Source organism: Pristis pectinata, chromosome 15 (genome assembly GCF_009764475.1).
Source record: "Pristis pectinata isolate sPriPec2 chromosome 15, sPriPec2.1.pri, whole genome shotgun sequence".
Classification (NCBI taxonomy): domain Eukaryota; kingdom Metazoa; phylum Chordata; class Chondrichthyes; order Rhinopristiformes; family Pristidae; genus Pristis; species Pristis pectinata.
The window spans coordinates 50,268,212-50,295,884 of NC_067419.1; the positions used below are offsets into that span (position 1 = coordinate 50,268,212).

Sequence of the window (27,673 nt, forward strand, 5' to 3'; positions counted from 1 at the left end):
GCAGAGAGCACTGAGTGGAGCAGCCACAGGCTGGGGATGACTGTCCACCCCATCTCCACAGAAGACGCAACAGCAGTGAGCAGCGATGTCCCCACGGGCAGTGCTGGGCTGTGGTGCTGCAGTTTATTCCGCCAGTAATCCATGGGCCTGGCCTTACCACTCAGGGACCTAAAATCCCATCACACTGGCTGTTCTATCAGCAAAAAATAAAACCAGATATTTGTCAGGAAGACCGGTTAGCTGCAGGATTGTCGTAGATACCCACATGGTTATCTAAGGTCTTCGCCTGGTCACCTCAGAACCACCGGCAGGGCCCAGTGAGCCTCAGTTGCATCGAGTACTCAGAGCAGAGAGAGCAAAGGTCACTGGGCATCTAAACTGAAGAGTTATCCCACAGACTCATCGATCCTGACACTGTATCCTCACAGAATGAGACCTCACACACCAGACACAACCAACAGGACAACAGGCAGCACGGTGGTCTCCACAGGTACTGCTGGATGTATCCGAGGCAACAACAATGTAAGTGAATCAGCTCTGACAGAGGTCACCACATTCTGCATTTTCACTGGCCAAGCAGATGTGAACAGTCCGTCTGTGATCAGCGAGTTGTTGAACTGGTCACTTGCAGTGATCTCATTCTTCCTTCTCCCTGGGCCTAGAGCACTATCAGTGAGACATATGACAACTGCAATACATGCGTCAGGCTGCTGTTTACTGATTACAGCTCGGCGTTCAACACCATCATCCCCTCAGTACTGATCAACAAGCTTCAAAACCTGGGCCTTTGTACCTCCCTCTGCAACTGGAGGGGTAAGTTTTTTTACCCAGAGAGTGGTGGGTGCCGGCAGAGGTGGTGGGGGCAGATACATTAGGGAGATTTAAGAGACTCTTAGGTAGACAGATGAATGGTAGAAAAATGGGGGGCTATGTGGGAGGGAAGGGTTAGATAGAGCTTAGAGCAGGATAAAATGTTGGCACAACATTGTGGGTTGAAGGGCCTGTACTGTGCTGTAATGTTCTATGGATCCTTGACTTCCTTATCAGGAGACCACAGTCAGTACGGATTGGTAGTAACATCTCCTCCTCACAACACAGACACACCTCAAGGATGCATGCTTAGCCCACTGCTCTACTCTCTCTACACTCATGACTGTGTGGCTCGGCACAGCTCAAACGTCATCTACAAAGCACCATCAATTAGATCTAGATTTGGAGCGGGAGATTTGAAAAGAGGTGAATCTCTGTGCCTTGGAGTTTCACCTTGCAGGAGTCCAAAAGAGGCACATTTGCAAGTGTTGATAGTTGATTGGCTCATTGGCTAATTAACAGCAGCTGATCAAAAGGGTCAAGTCGAGTGGTATTTTGGAGCAGCCATTGTGTTAGTGGGCAGGTGTTAGAGTGGGGGCAGCTGAGGCTTTGGTAAGAAGAGGCAGAGGGTAATTGGAGCGGGAGAATTGGAAAGAAGTGAGTCTCCTTGCTTGTGAGTTTCACTTGCAGGAATTTAAGAGGTAAGTCACTTAATTGTAAGTTAATAGGTGATTGAGAGAGGCTGCTGTCTAGTCAAAGTGCTGCTGGTTGTCTAAGTGTGGGCTTGGTGAACACCAGGCTTCAGTGCGGAGGGTGAGCAACACTAAGGGAAGGTGAGGGGAGGTTCTTATTCATTTTTTTGGTCTCTTTATTTTCCATCAAAGCTTTTTAGTCACGGCAGGTGAGCTCAGACCTGCGTCGTGCTCCTCCCGTGCACTGTGGGAACTCAGGGAGGCTGCCGGTGTCCCTGATGACTATGTGTGCAGGAAGTGTGTCCAGCTGCAGCTCCCGACGGACCGCATGATGGCACTGGAGCTGCGCGTGGATTCACGTTGGAGCATCTGCGATGCTGAGAATGTTGTGGACAGCACGTTTAGTGAGTTGGTCACACTGCAGTTTAAAGGCCTAGGGAAAGATAGAGCAGTAGCAGGACGATAGTGCAGGAGTCCCCTGTCGTCATCTCCCTCCAAAACAGATATTACTGTGCTGTATTTTTGTGCTGTATGGTTCTATGGATACTGTTGGGCAGATGGGTCATCAGGGGAAGGCAGCAGTAGCCAGGATCATGGCACCGTGAGTGGCTCTGCTGCACAGGAGGGCAGGAAAAAGTGACAGAGCTACAGTGGTCGGGGATTCCATGGTAAGGGGAATAGACAGGAGCTTCTGTGACTGCAAACAGGACTCCCGGTTGGTGTGTTGCCTCCCGGGTGCAAGGGTCAGGGATGTCTCAGAGCGGCTGCAGGACATTCTAGAAGGGGAGGGTGAACAGCCAGTTGTCGTGGTGCACGTAGGTACCAACGATATAGGAAAAAAGTGGGGTGAGGTCCTACAAGCTGAATTTAGGGAGCTAGGAGCTAGATTAAAAAGTAGGACCTCAAAGGTAATAATCTCAGGATTACAACCTGTGCCACGTGCTGGTCGGAGTAGGAACAGCAGCAGAGTTAGGGTGAATATGTGGCTTGAGCAGTGGGGCAGGAGGGAGGGTTTCAGATTCCTGGGGCATTGGAACCGGTTCTGGGGGAGGTGGGACTAGTACAAACCGGATGGTCTACACCTGGGCAGGAGTGGGATCAATGTCCTGGGGGATTGTTTATAGTGCTGTTGGGGAGGTTTTAAACTAATATGGCAGGGGGATGGGAATCCATGCAGAAAGACAGAGGGAAGCAAAGCAGAGACCAGAGCAAAAGTGAGAAAAGAGAGTGGAGTACAGAAGTCAAAACGCAAAGGACACAAAGGTCACTGGATTCTAAAAGGACAATGTGTAAGGGCACTTTATCTGAATGCCTGTAGTATTCGAAACAAGGTCAGTGAACTTGTGGCGCACATCAGTACAAAGGGGTGTGATTTAGTGGCCATTACAGAAACATGGTTGCAGGGTGGAGATGAGTGAGAATTAAATATCCAAGGGTATCAGGTAATACAGAAGGCTAGGCAGGAAGGTAAGGGAGGTGGGGTAGTGCTCTTAATTAAGGATGAGATCAGGGTGATAGTGAGAGACGATATAAGATCTAAGGAACAGAATGTTGAGTCCATCTGGGTAGAGATTGGGAATAGTAAAGGGGAAAAAAAATCACTGGTGGGTGTTGTCTACAGGCCACTGAATAACATTACAGTGGCACAGGCAATAAACCAAGAAATATTTGACGCATGTAAGAATGGAACAGCAGTTGTCATGGGGGACTTTAACGGCAGTTGTTGTGGGGGTGAATCAAGTTGGTTGATGCAGTCTTGAGGAGGACCTCATAGAATGCATCCATGATAGCTTGCTGGAACAGCATGTTAGTGAACCTACAAGGGAAAATGCTATCTTAGATCTGGTCCTGAGCAATGAGACGGGTAAAATTAATGATCTTGTAGTTAGGGATCCTCTTGGAAAGAGTGGCCATAGTATGATTGAATTTCTCATACAAATGGAGGGTGCAATAGTTTGATCTAAAACCAGTATACTATGCCTAAACAAGGGAGACTACAACAGGATGAGGGAGGAGTTGGCTAGTGTCGACTGGGAACACAGGCTATACGGTGGGACAGTTGAGGAACAGTGGAAGAGTTTCAAAGAGATTTTTCTCGGTGCTCAACAAAAGTATATTCCAGTTAAAAGCAAGGACAGTAAGGGTGGGGAGAGCCAGCCTTGGATAACTAAGGAAATAAAAGAAGGCATCAAGCTAAAAGCTCATGCATACAAAGTCACCAAGAGTAGTGGGAAACTGGAAGATTGGGAAAACTTTAAACAGCAACAAAGAGCCACTCAGCAAACAATAAGGAAAAGGAAGATACATTATGAAAGTAAACTAGTGCAAGATATAAAAACAGATGGTAACAGTTTTTAGAACTATGCAAAGAGGAAAAGGGTGGCTGAAGTGAACATAGGTCCCTTGGAAGATGAGAAGGGGGAATTAATACTGGGGAATGTGGAAATGGCCGAGGTCTTGAACGACTATTTTGTGTCGATCTTCACAGTGGAGGATGCGTCTAACATGCCAAAAAGAGATGTTATGGATTCGATGGGAGGTGAGGACCTCGATACAACCGCTATCACTAAAGAGGTAGTGATGAGCAAACTAGTGGGTCTAAAGATAGACAAGTCCCCTGGTCCTGATGGGATGCATCCCAGGGACTGAAAGAAATGGAGGAAGTTATAGAGGTGTTTGTGATAATTTACGAAAATTCTCTGGACTCTGGGCAGGTCCCGGCGGATTGGAAGACAGCGAATGTCACGCCATTGCTTAAAAAAAGATGTAGGCAAAGGGCAGGTAACTATAGGCCAGTTAGCTTAACGTCTGTAGTTGGAAAAATGCTTGAAGCTATCATTAAGGAAGAAATAGCGAGACATCTGGATAGAAGTGGTTCCATCAGGCAGACACAGTATGGATTCAGGAAGGGCAGGTCCTGTTTGACAAACTTACTGGAGTTCTTTGAGGATATAATGAGCGCAGTGGATAGAGGGGAACAGGTGGATGTTGTATACTTCCAGAAGGTGTTCAATAAGGTGGCACATAAAACTCATTCATAAGGATGCATGGAGTTGGGGGTAATGTATTGGCATGGACAGAGGATTGGTAAAGCAATAGAAGGCAGAGAGTTGGGATAAATGGGTATTTCTCTGGTTGGCAATCAGTGGTGAGTGGGGTGCTGCAGGGGTCAGTGCTGGGCCCACAACTGTTCATGATATATATTACTGATTTGGAAGGGGGGACCGAGTGCAGCATATCCAAGTTTGCTGATAAGAGTGGAAAAGCAAATTGTGCAGAGGATGCAGAGAATCTGCAGAGAGATATAAATAGGTTAAGTGGGTGGGCAAGGGTCTGTCAGATGGAGTACAATGTTGGTAAATATGAGGTCATCCACTTTGGAAGGAAAAATAGCAGATCAAATTATTATTTAAATGGTGTAAGATTGCAGCATGCTGTTGTGCAGAGGGACTTGGGAGTGCTTGTGTATGAATCACAAAAGGTTGGTTTGCAGGTGCAACAGGTTATCAAGAAGGCAAACGGAATGTTGGCCTTCATTGCTGGACGGATTGAATTCAAGAACAGGGAGCTGCAATTATACGGGGTACTGGTGAGGCTGCACCTGGAGTACTGAGAGCATTTCTGGTCTCCTTGATTGGGGAAAGATACACTGGCTTTGGAGGCGGTGCAGAGGAGGTTCACCAGGTTGGTTCCAGAGATGAAGGTGTTAGCTCTAACTCCATCTACAAGGTTGCAGATGATACCACCACAGTAGGCTGTATCTCATATACCAATGAGTCAGTACAGGAAAGAGAGAGAGCTTAGTGACATGGTGTCATGACAACAACCTTTTCCTCAATGTCAGCAAAAGGGCTGGTCATTGACTTCAGGAAGGGGGGTGGTGTACAGGCACCTGTCCACATCAATGGTGCTGAGGTCTAGAGGGTTGAGAACTTCAAATTCCTTGGAGTGAACATCACCAATAGCCTGTCCTGGTGCAACCACGTAGATGCCACAGCCAAGAAAGCTCACCAGTGCCTCTACTTCCTCAGAGGCCAAAGAAATATGGCATGTCCCCTTTGACACTCCAACTTTTATCGATGCACCATAGAAAGCATCCTATCTGGATGCATCACGGCTTGGTATGGCAACTGCTCTGCCTAAGACCGCAAAAAACTGCAGAGTTGTGGACACAGCCCAGTACATCACGGAAACCAGCCTCCCCTCCATGGACTCTGATTATGTTGGCTGCTTCACCAAGGCAGCGAGAAGTGTAGACAAAGACCCAACCATCCAGGTCATTCTCTCTTCTCCCCTCTCCCATCTGGAGGGCAGATTACCACCAGGCTCAAGGACAGCTTCTATCCCACTGATAAGACTATTGAATGGTTCCCTTGTATGATGAGATGGACTCTTGACCTTGCAATCTACCTGGTTATGACTTTGCACCTTATTGTCTACCTGCAATGCACTTCCCTGCAGCTGTTACACTTTGCTCTGTATCTGTTATTGTTTTTACCCTGTACTACCTCAATGCACTGTGTAATGAATTGATCTGTACAAACTGTATGAAGGACAAGTTTTCCACTGTACCTTGGTACAAATGACAATAATAAACCAATACCAATAGCCTATGAGAAGAAATTGAGTCACCTGGGACTATACTTGCTGGAATTCAGAAGGATGAGAGGGGATCTTGTACAAACATAAAATTATGATAGGGATAGGTTGGATGGAGGCAGGAAGGTTGTTCCACTGGTAGTTGTGACCAGAACTAGGGGACATAGCCTCAAGATTTAGGGGAATAGATATAGTACTGAGATGAGGTGAATCTGATTTTTCCTTAAGAGTAGTGAATCTGTGGAATTCTCTGCCCAGGGAAACAGTAGAGACTACTCATTAAATATATTTAAGACAGTTAGGCAGGTCGTTGGATCTGAGTCCACTGCAGAACAGCCATGACCTTATTGAGTGGTGGAGGAGGCTCGATGGGTCAGATGGCCGACTCCTGCTCTTATTTCTTTACTCCTGCTCCTATTTCTTGTGGTTGTTTTATTTACATGTTAAATTCACCAATGACACCACTTTTGTTGGTAGAATTTCAGATGGCAATGAGGAAGTGTACAGAAGTGAGATCAGCTGGTTGAGTGGTGTCACACTCAGCATTAGCAAGACCAAGGAATTGATTGTGGACTTCAGAAAGGGGAGGTCAGGAGAACACACACCAGTCCTCATTGAGGGGTCAGCGGTGGAAAGGGTGAGCAGCTTCAAGTTGCTGGGCATCAACATCTCAGAGGATCTATCCTGGGCCCAACATACTGATGCAATCACGAAGAAGGCACGTCAGCGGCTCTACTTCATTAGGAGATTTGGTATGTCGCCAAAGTCTCTTCCAAATTTCTACAGATGTACAGTGGAGAGCATTCTGACTGGTTGCATCACTGCCTGGTATGGATGCTCCAATGCACAGGATTGCAAGAGATTGCAGAAGGTTGTAGACTCGGCCAGCTCCATCACTGGCACAACCCTCCCCACCATCAAGGACATCTTCAAGGGGAGGTGCCTCAAGAAGGTGGCATCCATCACTGAGGACCCTCACCATCCGGGACATGCCCTCTTCACATTACTAACATCGGGGAAGAGGTACAGGAGCCTGAAGACCCACACTCAACAAGTCAGGAACAGCTTCTTCCCCTCCACCATTAGATTTCTGAACGGTCCATGAACGCAACCTCATTCCTTTTTTTTGCACTATTTATTTACTTTTGGAATTTATAGTAATTTTATCTTTGCACTGTACTGCTGCTGCAAAACAACAAATTTCACATTATATGTTATTGATAATAAATCTGATTCTGTGCTGTACCCAGTGGGGCCAGTGTGCAGTGGGACACCTCAACATTGACTACAGACCGCACAAAGTACATAGACCACTGAAAGCCAACACTCAGGTGCACCAAGTGATGAGGAAAGTGAATGGAATGTCAGTCTTATCACAAGAGGATTTGACTAGGAATAATGATGCCTTACTGCACTTGCCTAGGGCCTTGGTGAGACCAATGTATTGTGAACAGCTCAAAGCTCTGCAGTCCTACTGCACTGAACGGTGGTGGAGAATTAAAAAGCAATTTAAGAGGAGGTGAGGTTACAGACAGTGTTGGTGTACCTATCTTGGTCAAAGCTATACAGCACAGAAACAGGCCCTCCGGCCCAACATCCATGCCGAGCTGGTCCCAGTTGCCTGTGCCTGGCTCATATCCTTCTAAACCTCTCCTATCCATGTACCTGTCCAAATGTCTTCTAAACATTGTAACTGTACACAGCTCTACCACTTCCTCTGGTAACTCATTCCACATACCCACCACCCCGTGGAAAAACTTGCCCCTCGGGTCCCCTTTACATCTTCCACTCTTACCTTAAACCTATGCCCTCTAGTTTTAGACTGTGACCATCTACCCTATCTATGCCCTTCATGATTTTATAAACCTCTATAAGGTCACCCCTCAGCCTCCTTCACTTTAGGGAAACAGTCCCAGCCTGTCCAGACTCTCCTTGTAACTCAAGCCCTCCAGTCCCAGCAACATCCTTGTGAATCTTTTCTGTACCCTCTCTAGTTTAATCTTCTGGATAAGTCTGGTCTCCTTTCCCAAGAAAGAATGTACTTGCTGTAGATGGAGTTCGGTGAAGCTGAACTAGAGTAGTTCTGGGGTGGGAAGTGGATTTGCTCTGTCAGGGGAAATTGAATGGACTGGACTGAATTCTCTGCAGTGTGGAAGAATGAGCAAAGATCTCATCTAAAACCTACAAAAATCTCAGCACTCGATAGGCTAATGTGGGCAGAATGTCTTCTACTGCGGAATCTAGGACCAGGAGTCCGTCTCAGAAAAAGGATCAGCTGTTCAGGAGAAAGCTCCCCATACAGAGGGCAGAGAACCTTTGCAATTCTCTACCTTGGTGTTGTGGAGGCTTCTGTCATTGTCTCCAGGGAGCAATATATTTCTGGATATTAAGAGAATCACAAGAAATGGGGGGTAGTGCAGAAAAATGGTGCTGAGTTAGAAGATCAGCCATAATCCTGATGAATGGTGGAGCAGCTTGAGGGGCTGAATGACTTACTTCAGCTCCTATTTGTTAGAGTCTGAGAATTGGCTGTGCCCCTGGCCAAGCTGTTCCAGTACAGTTACAACACTGGCATCTACTCAACAACTCAAATTGTCCAGCTATGTCCCATTCACAGAAAGCGGGACACATCCCCAGTCTTCTCCCAGTCAGCAGCAGTGTGGTTTACCAAATATCAAGCAACACTTACTCTCTAATAAACTGATGCCCTTATCACCGCCTTGGTCCAGACACAGAGACCATGGAGATAAATTCCACAGGTGGGATTTGATGACCATAACCATCAAGACAGCGGGGTAAACCTGGAGTCAATGGGCAGTTTGTTGTTTTAAGGTGCTTTTAGTAGGGTTGTAAAAGTTTTTAAGTGCTTGAGTGGGGGGGCTGGACTGCGCAGGCGCGGGGCGGGCAGCCTAAAAGGCAAACAGCCTCTAGAGTGGGCAGCGTTGGAGCGGGCAGCGGAGTGAGAGGGAAGCAGAGTGGTCAGGCTTTGGCACAAGGGGCTTCGGCGCACAGGGACTTCGCTAAGAGGAAGCCGGTAAGCCTGAGTACGTGCTGCTGAGATATAAGGTAAGGTCTGGTGGGTACTTTTTATCTTGATTTGTTGTAACTAATCTGGGAGCAGGATATGGGGGAGACAGTTAGAGCAGTGATGTGCTCCGTATGCGGTATGTGGGAGGTCAGGGTCAGCACAGTTGTCCCTGATGACCACACCTGCAAAAGGTGCGTCCAACTGCAGCTCCTAGTAGACCGAGTTAGGGAATTGGAGCAGCAGCTGGATGAACTACGGATCATTCGGGAGGCGGAGGCAGAGATAGATAAGAGTTATCGGGAGATAGACACACCGATAAGACAGGAGGAGAGTAACTGGGTAACTGTCAGGAGAGGGAAGAGGAGCAGGCAGAGAGAGCAGAGCACCCCTGTGGCTGTCCCCATCAATAATAGGTATACTGCTCTGGATACTGTGGGTGGGGATGACCTACCAGGAACTAGTTGCGGAGGTCTGGTCTCTGGCACCGAGAGTGGACCCTCAACTCAGAAGGGGAAGAAGGAAGAGAGGAGAGCGGTAGTGATAGGGGATTCTATAGTCGGGGGATAGATGGGATATTCTGTGGGGATGATCGGGAATTCCGGATGGTCTGTTGCCTCCCTGGTGCCAGGGTCCGGGATATCTCCGATCGGGTTCAGGTTATTCTCAGGAGGGAGGGCGTGAACCCAGATGTTGTGATCCATGTAGGGACTAATGACGTGGGCAGGAAAAGAGAGGAGGTCCTGCGTAAGGAGTTCAGGGAGTTAGGTGCTAAGTTGAGGGGCAGGACATCCAGGGTAACAATCTCAGGATTGCTACCTGTGCCACATGCGAGTGAGGAGAGGAATAGGAAGATTAGGCAGATTAATACGTGGCTGAGGGGATGGTGCGAGAGGGAGGGCTTCAGGTTTATGGATAATTGGGATTTGTTCCAGGGAACATGGGATCTGTTCCAACGGGACGGTTTACACCTGAACTGGAGGGGTACTGACATTCTTGCAGGAAGGTTTGCTAATGCTGCTCGGGGGGGGGGTTTAAACTAAATTTGCAGGGGGAGGGGATCCAGAATGAGAGAGAGGATAGCGAGATGGAGGGTAGAGGACAGGTAGGAACTACACAATTTTGGAACATTAATACGATTGGAGAGAGGAGAAATGGGTTAAAAATCCTATATCTGAATGCACGGAGTGTCAGGAATAAGGTAGGCGAGCTTGAAGCTCAGATACAAATGGGTAAGTATGATGTTGTTCGGATAACTGAGACATGGCTGCAGGGAGATCAGACCTGGGAAATGAATTTTCAAGGGTATACATGCTATCGTAAGGACAGGAAGGTGGGCAGAGGGGGTGGGGTGGCCCTGTTGGTGAGGAATGAGATCCAGTCCCTTGCAAGGGGGGGACATTGAATCAGGAGAAGTAGAGTCAGTGTGGATAGAACTGAGGAACTGTAAGGGCAAAAAGACCCTAATGGGTGTTATCTACAGGTCTCCGAACGGTGGCATGGATATTGGGTGCAAGCTGAATAGTGAGTTAATGTTTGCACGTGGCAAGGGTAATGTCACAGTAGTTATGGGGGATTTCAATATGCAAGTGGACTGGGAAAATCAGGCTGGTACTGGACCCTAGGAAAGGGAGTTTATAGAGTGCCTCCGGGATGCATTCTTGGAGCAGCTGGTATAAGAGCCGACCAGGGAGAGGGCTATTTTGGATTTAGTGCTGTGTAATGAGCAGGATTTCATACGAGAACTCGAAGTAAAGGAGCCATTGGGAGGTAGTGACCATAACATGATAAGTTTTTATCTGCAATTGGAGAGGGAAAAGGGCAAATCAGAAGGGTCAATTTTGCAGTTGAACATAGGAGACTATAGAGCCATGAGGGACGAGCTGGCTAAAGTTGACTGGGCGGCACCCTAGCAGAATTGTCAGTGGAACAGCAATGGCAGGTATTCTTGGGAATAATGCACAAGGTGCAGGATCAGTTTATTCCCCAGAGAAGGAAAGACTCAAAGAGGGGAAAGGGGCCACCGTGGCTGACAAAGGAAGTCAGAGATAGCATTGCGTTAAAAAGGAAGAAGTATGGCAGAGCCAAGCTGAGTGGGAAGATAGAAGATTGGGAAATTTTTAAGGTGCAGCAGAATTTAACTAAAAAGGTAATTCGGGAAGAAAAAATGAGGTACGAAGGCAAGCTAGCCAGGAATATTAAGGAGGATAGCAAAAGCTTTTTTAGGTATGTGAAGGGAAAGAAGTTAGTTAGGAACCGAATCGGGTGAAATTATTACGGGAAACAGGGAGATGGCAGTCGAATTTAATAAGTACTTTGGATCTGTCTTCACAGGGGAAGACGTAAGAAATCTCCCAGAGGTAAGGATGGACAAAAGGCAGAGGGTGACAGAGGAACTGAAGTGGATTGACATTAGGAAAGAAATGGTGATGGGTAGACTAATGGGGCTGAAGACTGACAAATCCCCAGGTCCAGATGGTCTGCATCCCAGGGTACTAAAGGAGGTGGCTCTAGAAATTGTGGATGCATTGGTGATCATTTTCTGATGTTCCTTAGATTCGGGGTCAGTTCCTGAGGATTGGAGAATGGCTAATGTTATCCCACTTTTTAAGAAAGGAGGGAGGGAGAAAACGGGAAACTATCGTCCAGTTAGCCTAACATCTGTGGTGGGGAAGATGCTAGAGTCCATTATTAAGGATGAAATAGCGGCATATTTGGATAGCAATGATAGGATTGGGTCGAGAACATGGATTTACTAAGGGCAAATCATGCTTGACTAATCTACTGGAGTTTTTTGAGGGTGTAACCAGGAAAATAGACAAGGGAGATTCAGTGGATGTTGTATACCTCGACTTTCAGAAGGCATTTGATAAAGTGCCGCACAGGAGCTTGGTGGGTAAAATTAGGGCTCATGGAATTGGGGGGCGGGTACTAACATGGATAGAAAACTGGTTGGCGGATAGGAAACAAAGGGTAGGGGTGAATGGATGTTTCTCAGAATGGCAGGCCGTGACTAGTGGGGTGCCACAGGGCTCGGTGCTGGGACTGCAGCTGTTTATGATCTATGTTGATGATTTAGATGAAGGCATTGTGAATAACATTAGCAAGTTTGCTGATGATACAAAGTTGGGTGGCAGTGTGACATGTGTAGAGGAAGTTAGGAGAATTCAAGGTGATTTGGATAGGTTGAGTAAGTGGGCAGATACTTGGCAGATGAAGTTTAATGTGGATAAGTGTGAGGTTATCCACTTTGGGAGCAGGAACAGGAAGGCGGATTATTATCTGAATGGTGTGGAGTTAGGTAAGGGGGAAATACAAAGGGATCTAGGAGTCCTTGTTCATCAGTCACTGAAAGTGAATGAGCAAGTGCAGCAGGCAGTGATGAAGGCTAATGGAATGTTGGCCTGTATTACAAGGGGAATTGAGTACAAAAGTAAAGAGATTCTTTTGCATTTGTACAGGGCCCTGGTGAGACCACTCCTGGAGTACTGTGTACAGTTTTGGTCTCCAGGGTTAAGGAAGGATATCCTGGCTATAGAGGGCGTGCAGCGTAGGTTTACGAGGTTAATTCCGGGGATGTCGGGACTGTCTTATGCTGAGAGGTTGGAGAGACTGGGATTGTACACGCTGGAATTGAGAAGATTGAGAGGGGATCTGATTGAAACATACAGGATTATTAAGGGATTGGACAAGATAGAGACAGGAAATATGTTCCAGATGTTGGGGAAGTCCAGGACCAGGAGGCATGATTTAAGAATAAGGGCTAGGCCATTTAGGACAGAGGTGAGGAAAAACTTCTTCTCCCAGAGGGTTGTGAATTTGTGGAATGCACTGCCTCAGAGGGCAGTGGAGGCCAATTCTCTGGGCACTTTCAAGAAGGAGCTAGATAGGTTTCTTATAGATAGGGGAATCAAGGGATATGGGGACAAGGCAGGAACAGGATATTGATTGTTGAGGATCAGCCATGATCTCAAAATGGCGGTGCAGACTCGAAGGGCCGAATGGTCTACTTCTGCTCCTATTGTCCATTGTCTATTCCAGCGGCTGGAGTCAGACCTCACTCAGATGGTGGTGGTTGTGGGAGGTCGATCACCAGCCAGGACACCACCGCAGGAGTTCCTCAGGGCAGTGTCCTGGGCCGGGCCCAACCCTTGCTTCCATGATAAGTTCAGAAGTGGGGATGTTTGCTGACAGCTGCACAATATTGAGTCTCGTCACAGCTCCTCAACATTCAGGCACTTGCTGATCAGTGGCAAATAACAAAGTGCCAGGCAATGACCGTCTCCACAGAGAGGCTAACCACCTACCCTTGACACTGAGTGGCATTACCATCAACACCCAGGGGTCACCATTGACCAGAACCTCAACTGAACAAACCACAACTCTTGCTGCTACAGGGTGGGTCTCCTGCAGTGAGTTACCCACCTTCCGATGCCCCAAGGTCTTTCTGCTGTTGACACAGTACAACTCAGGAGTGTGATGGAGCCCTCCAATTACCTGGATGCCTGAAGCTCTGACAAAATGCAAAAACCTTTACAACATCTCAGAAAATGTAGCCCACTTCATTGGCAACAGACCTACAGCCTCAACACTCCCACCCTCCACCTATGGCACAGTGTCTCCAGAATTCACTGCAGTTAAATACAGCCCCTTCCAAACCCACACCCACTCTAAAGAGGAGGGCAAAGGCAGCAGGTGCAGGGCACCACCACCCACAGGATCCCCTCCAGGTCACACACCCCGAGGTTTCTCCATTCCTTCACTGTTGCTGGGTCTAAACCCTGGAACTCCCTCCCTCACAGTACTGTGGGAGCACCTTCACCAGAAGGACTGCAGTGGTTCAAACAGGTGGCTCACAAGCATCTTCACAAGGACAGGAAATCATGGCAAAACATGCATTAAAACAGAACAGTACAGCACCGGACAGGCCATTCAGCCCATGATGTTGTACGATCAATGTCGCCTTCCACTAAAAAGGTGAGAGACAGAACTCTGCAGCAAGAGCTCATTCCAATAGGCCGGATATTGGGAGGGAGGCGAAGGGTGGGAAGCAGAGTCAGGCTCACCCACATCTCCACTGCTGCATCATGAACAGCCTGAGTTAGAGGGCTGAATGGCCTCTTTCACAGCCCTAACTTTCCGGAATTCTAAGAAATGTAAAGAAATGGGAAGCTGGCAGAGGAAGAGGGGATGGAGAGGATTTCGGAGATAACGAGAGGGACATTGAGGTGAGAATTTTAGAATGGAGGGTTTGCTGGACTGGGAGTGTCGGTGAACACAGTGCTGGTGGGAGGGGAGGGGAGGGGAGGGAAGGGGGCTGGGGCTGGGCAGAAGTGTGATGGAATAGTGGCATCTGGAGAGAACCAGCAGGTTTGAATGGCCTCTTCCTTTTGGTTTGAAACCAACAGCTGATCAACAGGGTCAGTGGGCAATGTATGATGTAGGCGGTGGTAGTGGGAGGGTGGGGGTGGGTGGGGTGGTGGTGGGAGGGGCAGTGGGTAACTGAAAACATCACCTTACTGGAAGGCTCGAAGTGCTCTGTGAAGTCACCAATGCTCCTGGTTTCATGGGTGGACCGAGAGAGGTGACGAGAGGAGCAGCAGGTTACTGGTGGACAGCTGTCCATCGAGGAGTGTGGGGGCGGGGTTTCCATCATCAGGAAACACGACTCTCCCCACACCTCGTGCCTGAGGCACAACAGACAGAATCAAGAAGTGAGCCGTTGTGAGCGGGACTTTCCTTCCCAGAACGAGTGCAGGAACTGTCAGGAGGACAGCCAGAGACAGACTGCTCTCTCCACCCCGCGGCCCCGACCCCCTGATGGGATTACAGCCCAATGTTATCCCAGCTGTGTGACATCAGGAGCCTGAGGAAAGGCAGCAACTGTTCATATGGGACATTAGCCGGTGAAAGCCCTGCTATCTTCAGGGAAACGTGAGACACGCCAGCTGTGGGCAATGATTACAGGCTGTGCTACAGCAAATCCCACTGCTACATCTGCAGCATCTGTCCTGGTGGGTGGGAGGGTAGGTGGAGGGGAGGGGGAAGGTGATGGAGGGGGAGGGTGATGGAGCAAGGGGATGGGGAGGTGGGGGCTTGGAGGGCAGATTCATGGCACAGGTTGAAAGGACAGAGGTACGAGCCAGGACTGGCATGACAGGCCACAATTGTTACACCTCGATGTATGACCAATGCAGAGTCTGCGTCCAGGACACCTGACCTCTGGCCTTTCAGCCTTTGGCTCCTGCAGCCAGGGATCTCCATGGGAACTGTCCAGTGGTTGGGGGGGGGTAGTGCTGGTGTCATCTCTATCCTGGGGGTGGAGTGGAGTTATGAGCACACCCTCAAGTCCTGCAGGGCTGATCGACTGAGGCAGGCCTCACTCAGAGCTGCTCCATACTGACCTCTGATCATTTCCACCAGTATACCGCTGCAGTCCCTGGTGCCCAGTGGGAAACTGCCCATATTCCTGGTAATGTTTCTCAGCCTGGGATGGGAACTGCTCTGCTCTGGATGGATGGAACCCTCAGAGAGTGGTCAACACTGCCCAGTCCATCATGGGCTCGTCACTTCCGTCCATCCCCGTCCATCTTCACAGTGCGTTGCTTTAGGAAGGCTAGTGATATTATCAAGGATCTCTGACACCCCGGCCATTCCCTTCTCCCCTCCCCCCTCCCCCCCCCAACCTTAAACCCATGCCCTCTAGTATTTGACATTTCTACCCCGGGAAAAACACTGTCTACCCCATCTGTGCCTCTCATAATTTTATAAACTTCTATTAGGTCTCCCCTCAGCCTCTGACGCTCCAGTGAAAACAATCCATGTTCGTCCAACCTCTCCTTATAGCTAATACTCTCTAATCCAGGCAGCATCCTGTGAACCTCTTCTGCACCCTCTCTAAAGCCGCCACATCCTTCCTGTAATGTGGCAGCCAGAACTGCACACAGTATTCCAAATGTGGCCTGACCAAAGTTTTATACAGCTGTAACATGACTTCACAACTTTTATACCCAGCGCCCCGACTGATGAAGGCACACATGCTGTATGCTTTCTTTACCTCCCTATCGACTTGTGTTGCCACTTTCAGGGAGCTACAGACTTGTATCCCAAGTTCCCTCTGTACATTAATGCTCCTAGGGGTCCTGCCATTTACTATGTACTTTCCTCTTGCATTTGACCTCCCAAAGTGCAACACCTCACACATCCATCTGCCAACGCTCTGCCAAATTTCATCTGATCTATACCCTGCTGTAGCCTTAGACAATCTTCTTCGTTCCATACAACACCACCAACGTCCGTGTCATCCGCAAACTTACTAATCAGATCTACTATATTCACATTGGTCATTAATATCTTACAAAGAACAAGGGTCCCAGCAATGATCCCTGTGGTACACCACTGGTCACAGACTTCCAAACACCCATCCCACTACCCTCTGCCTCCTATCACTAAGCCAAGTTTGGATTCAATTAGCCAGCTTGCCTTAGAGCCTATGTGCCTTAACCTTCTGGACCAGCCTACCCTGTGGGACCTTGCAAGATGCCTTACTAAATTTCCTATGAACAACATTTACAGCCCTGCCTTCAACAGCCTTCTTAGTTACCTCCTCAAAAACTCAAATTAGTGAGGCAGGAATTCCCCCACAGAAAGCCATGCTAACCATCTCTGATCAGTCCCTGCATTTCCAAAGGTATATAAATCCTTTCCGTTAGGATTTTCTCCAATAATTTCCCTACCACTGAAGTAAGCCTCACTGGCCTGTAGTTATCTGGCTGACACCTGCTGCCCTAATTGAACAACATGATCCATCCTCCAGTCTCCTGGTGCCTCACCTTTAACTAAAGAAGATGCAAAAATCTCCAAGGTCCCAGCTCTCTCTACCCTTGCTTCCCATAGGAACCGGGATTGATCGCATCTGGCCCTGAGGATTTATCAATCCTTATGCATTCCAAGGCATCTAACACCTCCCCCTTCTTAATACTGACCTGCTCCAGACTATGAATGTATCCCTCCTGGAACTTACTGTCCTTCACGTCCTCCTCCTTGGTGAATTCAGATGAGAAGTCTTCATTTATGATCAGTAATTGAACAGAGGACATGAAACTCTGAGGGAAAAGCAGCCTTTTATCTGTGAAGGTCTCTCCACCACCAGCTCTCTGTTTCCCGGAGGTTTAAGTCTTTCTTTCTGATGACAGGTTTAGCATTTGACAGGCCTTTTAACTTGTGGCCCACGGCCAAGAGCTGCCTGGGACATGGTTGGAGGAACAGACCACAGTGAGTGTCACCTCTCTCATGTTGGATTAATGCTCACAAGACCTGCAGGGTTACCAACCACGGTATGCACCTTCCTGAGGTCACCGGACTGGTCTGTCAGCAGATTCCTGCATCCTGTGACCTTCTATGGAACTCTAAATCTTCAAGGGATTGGACTCTCCAGCCCACGACCTTCAGCATCGTTGTTATTCTCGTCTACACAGTGAATTTCCCCGCTTTAAGCTGACACAAACTTCAGCTGTTCCCATGTCTGCTTACCCCAGGTGTTGCCCCAGAACTGCTCCTGACCCAGAGCTGGTGCTTCAGGGAGAGGAAGGTGGAGGGTGGCTCTCGAGCAGCTGAGGGATTGAGGGCAAGGTGAGGGATGTTCATCCATGCAGGGACTGCGTGGTCAGAGGGGCAACCCCTCCCGAGGGACTGCAAGAGAGTTGCCAGAGCAGGGGAAAAGTAGGTGGGGTTTCTAGAGAAACGACACAGTGGGGTTGGTGGACAGCTGTGTCAGGGAGGATGGAGGGTTAGTGGGCCGCGGTTGGGCCAGGTCAGCAGTGGTCTGGAATGTTTGGAGGGAGACTGGAGAAGTATGTGAGGTCCTAGAAACAGCTGGATCATCACTCACAGAGCAGGCGATCTAGCTGTCCGAATCAGGTAGATGTTTACTCCACCTGCACCACTGACTGTGATTGTCATAGGAATTCTCTCTCTTGTAAATGAATCAGACTCTGGAGGGAAAATGAGGAACAAAGGACATTCTGCTGCGGAACGATCATGTCAGATCTGTGATACCGCTCCAGATAAAGAGAAGGACAAGCATGTCAGGAATGGGTCCAGCTGCTGTAAATTATTCACTGGGACACAATCACTGACAAACTGGGATTCAGATCCAGGGGCCAGGAGAAGGGCATTGGCAAGCAAGGAGTACAACTCAGGGATCTGTGGGGCAGTCGGCTGAGGGGCTTCAGTACAGACAAGGTACAGGTTGGCACCTCACCAGGGGCAGAAAATCCAAGGGGTGTGGGGGGGGGGGGGGCGCAGTCAGGTGTTGAAAGAGATGATCTCCCAGCTCATTTCCTATAAGGAAAAAGATTGTGGATCTACTTGATTTACCAAATATAAATTCCGTCAATAAGCAGAAGTGTCCAAAGAGCTTAGTGCAAGGACAGCCACACAGAACTGAGAGCTGAAGGGCTGTGAGCTTCTCCCTGGGGCTGAGTGGGGCCCAACTTCCCCTTGATGGAAAGGGAGGGAGCAGCCTCTTGTATAGAGCTAGTGATGTGTAAAGACAGGAGTGTCAGAGGATTAGGAAGGAAGTTTAGGGGGAGGGATGCTAGGAAAAATCTCAGGATGACTGTCTGTGGCAGTGTATGGGAGGGATTAAGAAAATCAGGAAGAGAGACCAAACTTTGGGTGGGATGGGTGTCAAGGTTTGGACAGGCGAGGTTGGAGTAGGGAGGCTGCCAACAAAGTAGAGTGAAGTGGGGTTTACATGGAGACGGTAGGCCAGGAAGGAGATACTCATTGGGAAAGTATCTCCTTCAAAGGCTACGGGACAGAGAGATGAGATCAAACAGAGGTGTCAGGAACAGTGAGGTTGGGGACATGAGATAAAGACAAGGCTGGGGGTGAAAATTCCAAACAGGTGGTATCCAGAGAAGGCAGGAACATCAAGCAGGAGCCAATGGTATTCCGGTATGGGACTGCAGGGATCCAGTCAGTGAATACCCCTCACCAGGTCCAAACCGCTTGGTTGTCTCATAGGGGTGCAAGGTGCTACTGAAATGCAACATTCAGGCAGGAGACTGGCAACCATTGGTTCATGAAATGATCCCTGGTACAGAGCTGTCCGTGGGGTGGGGGGGGATCTATTGGGACTGTGGGAGGTCACAGCAGCCACACAGTGGGGCAAACACAAGTGTCTGTGCCCGAGGTCTCCCTCCAAATGTCCCTCCCCAGGGCTGGTTCACAGGTAATAGGTACAGAGTGTGGGTGCAGGAGGGGAGGGGAGTCGGGGGGGTCAGTATGGGGGTGGGTCAGTGAAGGGGTGGGGTTAGTGTGGGGGACTAGATCAACTGGGAAAGTGGGGCCAAGGAACGGCAGATGGAATTTAACTCAGACAAGTGCAAAATGACACATTTTGGGAAGTTAAACCAGGGCAGGACTTACAGTGAATGACAGGGCCCTGGGGTGTGTTGTAGAGCAGAGAGACTTAGGGATACAAGTACATAGTTCCCTGAAAGTGGTGATGTAGGTAGAAAGGCTGCTGAAGAAGGCATTTGGAATGCTGGCCTTCCTTAGTCAGGGCACTGAGTACAGGAGTTGGGACGTCATGTTACAGGTGCTACAGGAAGGATGTCACTAAGCTGGAAAGAATGAAAAACAGATTCACAAGTATGTTGCCTTGTCTGAAGGGCTTGAGTTATAAGCAGTGATCGGACAGGCTGGGACTGTTTTCCCTGAAGCGAAGGAGGCTGAGGGGTGACTTTATAAAGATTTATAAAATCATGAGGGGTGTAGATAAGGTGGATGGTCACAGTCTTTCCCCGGGGAGGGGAGTCTAAAATTATAGGGCACAGGTTTAAGGTAAGGCGGCACAGATTTAAAAGGACCTGAGGGGCAAATCTTTCACACAGAGAGTGGTGGGTATGTGGAACGAGCTGCCAGTGGAAGTGGTAATAGACGGGTACAGTTACGTTTAAAAGATATTTAGACAGGTTCATGGTTAGGAAAGGTTCCAAAGGATATGGGCCAAATGTAGGCAAATGGGACCAGGCCAGGAAGGCAGGTTGCACAGCACGGATGGGTTGGGCCGAAGGGCATGTTTCGGTGCTGTTTCACTCTATAACTCTGTGGTGGTGGGTCAGTGAGGGCATAGCACACAATATCTGCAGTGTTATGGCTGCCGTGTGCAGGTCTGTGCCAGAGTCAGAGACAAGGGCAGTGTGATGCAGTCTGAGGTCGATGGGCAGCACCTTCCCTGGACACAGGTGTTGTCTCTCGTCAGAGAGACGCCCAAATGTGGGCACAGTGAGGCAAGGGCATTCTCTCAGCGTGATCTCTGCGAGAGGAACCTCCTGCAGTGGACTCTGATGACACCAACTTGCTCAATCATATGAATAAATTATTTATTAGTGCACTGCAGCATTTTCTGTTCTGAAGGGTTTACGGGCTCCAGCTACTCTGGTCCTGATTGAAGGGCTATGATAGGTAGGGATGAGGTTCATTGCTGTATAAGGTGTCCCTTTGGCCCCTCAAGCCTGCTCCACCTTTCAGTGAGATCACTGCTGATCTAGTCTTGACCAGCTCCACTTTCCTGCCTGTTCCCCACAACCTTTTCTCCTCTCCCACTGCCTGGGTCTTGAATGCATTCAACATTCATAACTTTCTGGGATAAAGAATTCCAAATATTAGAACACAGAACATTACAGCACAGTACAGGCCCTTCGGCCCACAATGTGGTGCTGAACTTCTAACCTGCTCTAAGATCTATCTAACCCTTCCCTCCCACATAGCCCTCTGTTTCTCTATCATTCATGTATCTAAGAGTCTCTTAAATATTCTTAATGTATCTGCCCCCATAACCTCTGCCGGCAGTGCGTTCCATGCACTCTCTGTATAAAAAAAAACTTACCTCTGACATCCCCCTATACCTTCCTCCAATCACCTTAAAATTATGTCCCCTCACGTTAGCCATTTTCGCCCTGGGAAAAGTCTCTGACTGACCACTCGATCTATGCCTCTTATCATCTTGTACACCTCTATCAAGTCACCTCTCATCCTCCCTCACTCAAACTATCCTCATAAGACATGCTCTCCAATCCAGGCAACATCCTGGTAAATCTCCTCTGTACCCTCTCTAAAGCTTCCACATCCTTCCTATAATGAGGTGAACAAAACTGAACACAATATTCTAAGTGTGGTCTAACCAGAATTCTATAGAGCTGCAACATTACCTTGCGGCTCTCGAACTCAATCCCCCAACTAATGAAGGCCAGCACTCCATACGCCTTTGAACAACCCTATCAACTCACGCGGCAACTGAGGGATCTATGGATTTGGACCCCAAGGTCCCTCTGTTCCTCCACACTGTTAAGTGTCCTGCCATTAACCCTGTATTCTGCCCTCAAATTCGACCTTCCAAAGTAATTCACTTCACACTTTTCTGGGTTGAACTCCATCTGCCACTTCTCAGCCTAGCTTTGCATCCTATCAATGTCCCGTTGTAACCCTCAACAAACCTTTTAAAATTATCCACAACACCACCAACCTTTGTGTCATCTGCAAACTTACTAACCCACCCTTCCACATCATTTATAAAAATCACAAAACGCAGGGGACCCAGAACAGATCCCCGCGGAACACCATTGGTCACTGACCTCCAGACAGAATACGCTCCATCTACAACCACCCTCAGTCTTCTATGGGTGAGCCAATTCCGAATCCACAGAGCCAGGTATGATTGGATCCCACGCCTCCCAACCTTCTGAATGAGCCCATCACGGGGAACCTCGTCAAACGCCTTTCTAAAGTCCACATATACCACATCCACTACTCTACCCTTATCAATGTGTTTTGTCACATCCTCAAAGAATTCAATCAGGCTCGTGAGGCACAACCTGCCCCTCACAAAGCCATGCTGACTATCCCTAATCAGCCTATGCTTCTTAAATGCCCATAAATCTTGTCCCCAAGAATCTTTTCCAGTAATTTACCCACCACTGAAGTAAGACTCAGTGGTCTTTAATTCCCAGCGCTATCCCTACTCCCTTTCTTGAACAAAGGAATAACATTTACCACCCTCCAATCATCTGTTACTACTCCTGTGGCCAGTGACGATGCAAAGATCATCGCCGAGGGCTCAGAAATCTCTTCCCTTGCTTCCCGTAGTTTCCTGAGATATATCCCGTCCGGCCCCGGTGACTTATCTATCCTAATGTTTTTCCAAAAGTTCTAGCACATCCTCCTTCCTAACATTTATCTTTTGGCAAAAGCACAGATGTAAATACTTGTCTGGAGTAAGGGGCCAGGGAGCAGTGTGCTTGGAGTTCAAGGAGAGGATGCTGTGTACAACGCACACAGTCCTTATGCCCTGAGATTGGCCTCAATCCCTCTCGCCCACAAGGTCAGATTTTCGAGTAAATGTTGAACTGAGCATTTAGTTCTGGTGTGGAATGTGAACTCGTCACTGGTCAGGGTGTACCAGTCAGTTTAGGGTCAGTTCTATTTTAAACTGGCTGCAGGATCTGGGGGAAGTTCTCAGTCAAAAGCAGAGATTTCTTCGGAGCTTTTTTTAACCAGTGACTGTGGAGGTTATTTATAAAGATGAAGGTTGGAGACTCTGTGACTCCTGAGAGATTAAATATTCTGCATTGGGGGAGGGGAGAACTTGTTGGATACAATTTGCATTCAAGGCAACGAATTGAAAGAATTTTACTCTAAAGAAATTTGCTTTTACTTAAAAATGAAAGGGGGTATGACAGCTCATGCACACACACCCAACACAGGCACAAATAGCATAAGTACACCTCCCCTGATTCACCCAGCACAGCAGAATATCCAACCCTCCCTCAACACACGGTGGGAGAAGGTCCAACCCTCCCTCAACACACAGCAAGATCTAATCCAACACTTTCTCTTAAACAATAATGTTACAAAAGCAATTTCCAGTTACCCACCATTGTTAATATTGTAAAACCTATCACAAAACTGAATGTTTTGTAATGTAACTGGCTATCCCAATGACAGGGCTCTTTCTATCAGCATTGACTGTCTGTGGCCAAACAACCTTCTATTGTTGGAACAGCACAGGTAACTCAAAAACTCACCTACTGATAACTCACTAATTTATCCATGGATAACTCACCGATAACTCTCAACCACCTTCTCAGGAGCGACTGGGGATGGGCGAGAAAACATCAGCCTTGCCAATGATGCCCACGTCCTGTCAATGATCTCACTGCACAGTACAATTTAACCGATTATCCTCTGTATACAGGATAGGTGGTTGTGAGGATTGTGTGTTAGCTGCACCAGCTGTGTACAAATCTCCACATTCCAGCACCTTACACAAAATTAATCAATTGTTTCGGATTCTCCACATTTCAGGAGAAGGCTGAGACCAGATTAATTCAGTTACAGTAATCCATTGAGCATCCACCAGAGATTCATCTCCCATTTAGTGGATGCTTCCAATTCTGAGGCACCACTGGAACAGTCAGAAAACAGCAGTGAGGTGGTAGAGTGACTGGGGCAGTGGGCAGGGGTAGGGACCACTCCTCCAGAGACGTTGGTTCACATACCACTAGGGTAGGTACAGAGCAGAAACTGAGCTAATGAAATAAACCTGGGATAAAAAGCCAGGAAACTGCTGGATTGTTGTAAAAAGCCACGTCTGTGGGAAAGGAATTCTGTCAACCCTCCTGAGCTGTCCTCTACGTAACTCCAGAACCATCCTGTAGTCACCTTCTCAGTGTAGGGGCACTGGGATAGACAATAAATGGTGGTCTCGTCATCAATAGCCCACTTCCCCGCAGTCACAACATTCACCACAGGAGAGACTACAACCAAGTGGGTGCCAACAGCCAGCCGTGACATGTAAATGCAGGCTGATCTTCAATCAACTGTTCACCACTTTGTTTAAAATGTTCCCTTAAAACTGTAACTTTTATTAAGCTGCTCCAGATTTTATAATCACCAACAGTACTACAGCCGTTGGATGTTTCGAGACTGCTGTGTTTTATTGAATAATTGCAGTTTCATTGGTTAGCTAATCGCTGATCTTAATTTGAAACAGGAGCCGTGTTTGTACACAGCAGTCAACAACCAAGGTGCCTGAAGTAGGGCTGAGACTCCAGCACCTCTGCCAACAGCCTCTGCTGTTCCCTGATCACATGCTTTACCCTCAGCAGCCTCCTCTGAACCTCCAGATACTCTGGGTGTCAGTACCTCCAGTGGACTCGCTGATTACCCAGCCCTGCCCTGGACACCGCAGAGAGGCTGAGAAATGGCGGAGTTGGGGGTAACTGGGTCTCACTAAGTACTCACTGGGAGTGGAGAGCGCCAGGATTCGTGGCTCATCGTTTGTCCAATAACCCTCTCTTCCTCTTGCTGCACTCGGGGAAACTTCGGTGTCCTGGGGGGGACTCCAGGGATCTCTGGCTCAGCACTGTTCAATGAGAGAGCAGGATTGGGCACCACATGAGGGGGAGCTCCCCTCTGGAATCTCGCATCCTGCCCTGCCAGTGTAGTGACAAACCTCGCTCTCCGAGTGCGTCTCTGTCTGACTCATTCACACAGCTCAGTGAAGGTCTGCCTCCAGAAGGGTCATGACCAATTCTATGCCCATAATCAGCTTGTCAAGAGTCACACCTCCCTGTGACTACACCCCCAGGGCACCACCCCACCCCTAGCCACAGAACTGCCGAGACCTGGCTCCAGCCCCCAACACTCACCGACATGGACACCCCAGGACCCTGCTCCCTCCCACACATTTCCAACACTTCCACAGGGCTGAACATTGATCAACCAGTCCTTCACACCTATGATTTGATGATGTCACTGGCAAGAACACCATTTATTGACAATCCCTAATTGCCCTCGAGAGTGGTGAGTCTCCTTCTAGAACCGTTACAGTCCTTCTGGGGAAGGTTCTCCCTCAGAGCTGTTGGGGAGGGAGTTTCAGGGTTAGACCCAGTGATCGTGAAGAAGTAGCAAAATATCTACATGTCGTGATGGTGTGTGACAGAGGGGTAAGTGCAGAGGTGGTGTCCCCACGTGCCTGCTGCTTTGTCCATCTGGATACTAGAGGGCACAGTTTCAGGTGGGGCACATAGCTAAGACCAACTGGATACCCTCTCCCTTGACATCCATTGACTTCAGTTTTACCAAGGATCCCTGAGGCCACACTCGGCCAAACACTGCCTTGACATCAAGGGCAGTCACTCACACCTCACCACTGGAATTCAGCTCCTTGGTCCATTTATGGTTAGGATTGGTGCTAAGTGTTCCTGGCAAAACCCAAAGTGTACAAGCCCAAGCATCAAAGCTCAGGTGGAGGCACAAGAGACGACAGATGCTGGAATCTGGAGCAACACACAATCTGCTGGAGGAACTCAGTGGGTCAAACAGCACCTGTTGAGGGAAAAGAACGTAGGACTAATCCTGATGCAGAGTTTCGCACTGAAACATTGACTCCAGCAGATTGTTGTATCAAAGGTCAGAATTCAGAAGGAGGAGATATTCTACCAATCCTGAGCCAGCATTTCCACAACCCAGGTCTCTGACCACAGAGAGGAAACCAGGAGACTCAGCTCCTGGCCCCATGTGAAGCAATTCCCAGGACAATCAGTACCTGCATCTCATTAAACCTCTGGAATCCACAGGCCAACCAATCCTGATGTCTGGGTGTTTGATTGTAAATTTTGGGAGAGTACTGGGAGGATGTCAGCTATGGAGATGTACAGCACAGAAACAGGTTCTTTGGCCCACCACATCTATACTGACCTTTTGCCCTTTTACACTAATCCCAGTTGACCACATTAGGATCATATCCTTCTATGCCTTGTCTATTCAAGTGCCTACCTAAATATCTCTTAAATGTAGTGACTGTATCTGATTCCGCCACCTCCTCTGGCAGCGAGTTCCAGATTATCACCCACTCCCTGTGTAGAAAAGCATTTTCCCCTCAAACCTGTGCCCTCTTGTTTTTGATATCCTTACCAGGGGAAAAAGATTCTGACCATCCACCCTGTCTGTGCCTCTCATAATCTTATACACCAGGTCACCCCTCAGCCTCTATCGCTCTAGGGAAATCAAGCCCAGCCTGTCCAATCTCTCCGCAAAACTAAAGTCCTCCCAACCAGACAAGATCCTGGTGAATCTCCCCAGCACTCTGTCCAGTGCAACAACATCCTTCCTGTAGGGTGGTGACCAGAACTCCAAGTGCAGCCTAACCAGTGTTCTGTGAGTTTGCAACATAGCGTCTCAGTTTCTATATTCTGTACCTTGACTATGAAGGCAAGCATGCCGTACACCTCCTTCACCACCGTATCCAACTGTGTTGACACTGTCAGGGACTTCCACCCCAAGGTCTCTGTTAAACAACATTCCTTATTACCATTTACTGTATATGTACTATCCCTATTTGCCTTCCCAAAATGCATCACCTTGCACTTGTCAGGATTAAATTCCATCTGTCAATGCTCTGCCCATCTTTCCATCTGATCTACATTCCATTGTAGCCTTAAATAACCTTCCTCACTATCCACAACACCACCAACTTTCATGTCATCTGCAAACTTACTAATCATTCCACCTACATTCACATCTAAGTCGTTAATATATATCATGGTAGCATAGCGGTTAGCATAACGCTATTACAGTGCCACCGACCTGGGTTCAATTCCCGTTGCTGCCTGTAAGGAGTTTATACGTTCTCCCTATGAATGCGTGGGTTTCCTCCGGGTGCTCTGGTTTCCTCCCACTTTCCAAAGATGAACAGGTTAGGAGCTGTGGGCATGCTAATGTTGGCGCCGGAAGCGTGGCGACACTTGCGGGCTGCCCCCAGCATATTCTTAGCAATGCAAAAAGATGTATTTCACTATGTGTTTTGATGTACATATGACTAATAAATAAATAAATATCTAATCTTATATCTGACAGTCAACAAAGGTCCCAGCACTGATTCCTGTGGTTCACCACTGGTCACAGTCCTCTAATCAGAAAAGCATCCCTCCACAACTACTCTCTACCTTCTATCACCAAGCCAATTTGGATCCAGTTTGCCAACAAGCTTCAGATCCCTTGTGCTGTAGTCATCTGGACCAACCTACCATACAGGACCTTGTCAAATGCCTTACTAAAGTTCATATAGACAACATTTACTGCCCTGCCTTCATCAATCTCCGTTGTTAACTCCTCAAAAAACTCAGCCAAATTAATGATGCAGGAATTCCTCTTCACGAAGAGTTCCTGCCTTTCCAAATGTGTACAAGTCCTATCCCTCAGAATTTTCTCCAGTTTTCCTCCACTGATGTAAGGCTCACCATCCTGTAGTTCCCTGGCTTATCCCTGCTGCCCTTCTTGAATAAAGGAACAACATTAGCTATCCTCCAGTCTTCTAGTACCTAACCTAAAGAAGGTTCAGAAATCTCTGTCAGGAGATTGCTTCCTGAGGCAACCTGGGATAGATCTCATCCGGCCCTGGGGATTTATTCATCTCATGCATCCTATGACATCTAACAACCCCCTTTCCTTAATACTGACCTGCATTAGATTATCA

The 27,673-nt window shown here is 48.2% G+C and overlaps 1 protein-coding gene across 3 annotated transcripts in view; it reads right to left on the bottom strand.

Moving 5' to 3' along the window:
- tspan9a (tetraspanin 9a) overlaps positions 1 to 27,673 on the bottom strand; it is a 137,633-nt gene that overhangs the window by 39,816 nt on the left and 70,144 nt on the right. The window lies entirely within an intron of this gene.